The sequence below is a fragment of the Lupinus angustifolius genome, chromosome LG08 (assembly GCF_001865875.1).
Source record: "Lupinus angustifolius cultivar Tanjil chromosome LG08, LupAngTanjil_v1.0, whole genome shotgun sequence".
Classification (NCBI taxonomy): Eukaryota; Viridiplantae; Streptophyta; class Magnoliopsida; order Fabales; family Fabaceae; genus Lupinus; species Lupinus angustifolius.
Window position 1 is genome coordinate 2,795,556 of NC_032016.1, and position 2,145 is coordinate 2,797,700.

A 2,145-nucleotide genomic window follows, 5' to 3' on the forward strand; every position below is an offset into this window, starting at 1 on the left:
GACTATTCTTTTCCTTGTTACATTAGGTTTACATAACATAAATATATATAATAATCTACCCCAACCCTTAACATCAGCCCAAGCGCATAACTTGTATTGTTATTATCTAGATATATGAGTCATTGCACAACAATCTCCACCTTGGCAAATATCATCAATCTTCATCTTCTGTCATTGGATTGGGGGCGCTCCATAGTCCAGCATCAGTGAATGTTCAGGAAGCTCAGGCAATGTCTGAACTTGTCCACGATAACCGGTTTGGTTAGCATATCAGCTGCATTTTCTGGAGTGTGAACCTTCTACAATTGTATCTGCCCACAAGCTACCAACTCTTTGATCTTGTGAAATCTCACATCAATATATTTGATCCTAGCATGATACACCTGGTTCTTTGCCAAGAAGATAGCACTTAGACTGTCACAATGTAGCGAAACTCCATCTTGCTCAATGCCTAACTCATTTACCAGCCCCATAAGCCACATGGCTTCCTTAGAAGCTTCACCAGCTATCATGTACTATGCTTCAGTTGTGGACATAGCAACAACAGATTGAACTGATGATCTTCACATAATTGGTCCACCTGCAAAGGTGAAGACAAATCCCATTGTGGACCTTCTATCATCCAAGTCTCCCACATAGTCTGAATGAACATAACCAATAACTGAAGGCTTACTCTGGTGGCTGTCAAACATGATACTGAGACCTGTAGTCTCCTTCAAATATCTGAAAATCCATTTGTCTGCTTCCCAATGTTGCTTCCCTGGTTTCGGCATGTACTTGCATACTTGACTAACTGCTTGTGTCAAGTTCGGTCTAGTACAAACCATAGCATACGTCAAACAACCCACTGCACTAGCATATGGAACCTTTGACATGTATTTCTTCTCTTCATCTATCTTTGGACACTGATCTAGGGAAAGCTTGAAGTGATTTGCCAATGGAGTGCTCACTACTTTAGCATTGCTCATATCAAATCACTCTAAGATCTTTTCAACATAGCTTTCCTAGGAGAGCCATAGTTTTCTAGCTCTCTTATCCCTGTGAATCTTCATCCTAATAATCTTCCTAACAACTCCTAAATCTTTCATGTCAAACTCCTTACCTAGTATGACTTTCAGCTCATTGATATCACTCAAATGATTAGTAGCAATCAACATATCATCAACATAAAGTAACAGAAAAATAAACGAACCATCGTAAAGGCTTCTCACATAAACACAACAATCATACTCACATCGCTTATAACCAAGCTTCAACATATAAGTGTCAAACCGCTTGTACCACTGTCTGGGAGACTGGTTCAACCCATATAGAGACTTATTCAACTTGCAAACCAAGTGACTCTTTCCAGCTGCACTAAACCCCTCTGGTTGTGTCATGTAAATTTTCTCCTCTAATTCACCATGGAGAAAGACAGTCTTCACATTCATATGTTCTAAGTGCATATCTCGACTGGCTACCGAGGCAAGCACTACCCTGATAGAAGTGTGTTTCACCACTAGGGAGAAAATCTCATTGTAGTTGATCCCCTTCTGTTGTGAATACCCTTTTTCTACAAGACGAGCCTTGAACTTTTCCCCTTCTTTTCTGATACTGTTGGCTTCCTCTTGTACACCCACTTGCACCCAACTGCACGCTTGTCTGGGGGTAATGGAACAAACTCCCAAGTTTGTTCTTCTGCAAAAACTTCATCTCCTCCATCATGGCACCCATCCATTGTTCTTTCTCCATAGCCTCTTGAAAGCTACATGGATCTCCTGAACTGATATGGAGAGCAACTAAAGCCATATCCTCAAAGCCATATCTCTATGGAGGTTTGATAGGACGTCTATCCCTGTCTCTAGCAAGTAGATACTCCTGCATACCTGAACTCTCTGCCTGAGAATCGTCATGTTCTTGTCTTGAACTAATGCATGGTTCCTTGCATTTATTCACTTGAACCATTTCATTGCTCATTGGAATCATATTTGATCTCAAAGTCTCTCCATTTGGCATGGCCACTTCTGTCAAAACTGATTGTTTCATCATGAAATCATCATCAAACACTATATCTCTAGTCAACCACCTTTCTGGAAACTGGATCCCAGAACTTGAACCCCTTCACACCTTTGGTATATCCAATGAAGATACACCTCTTTGACTTAG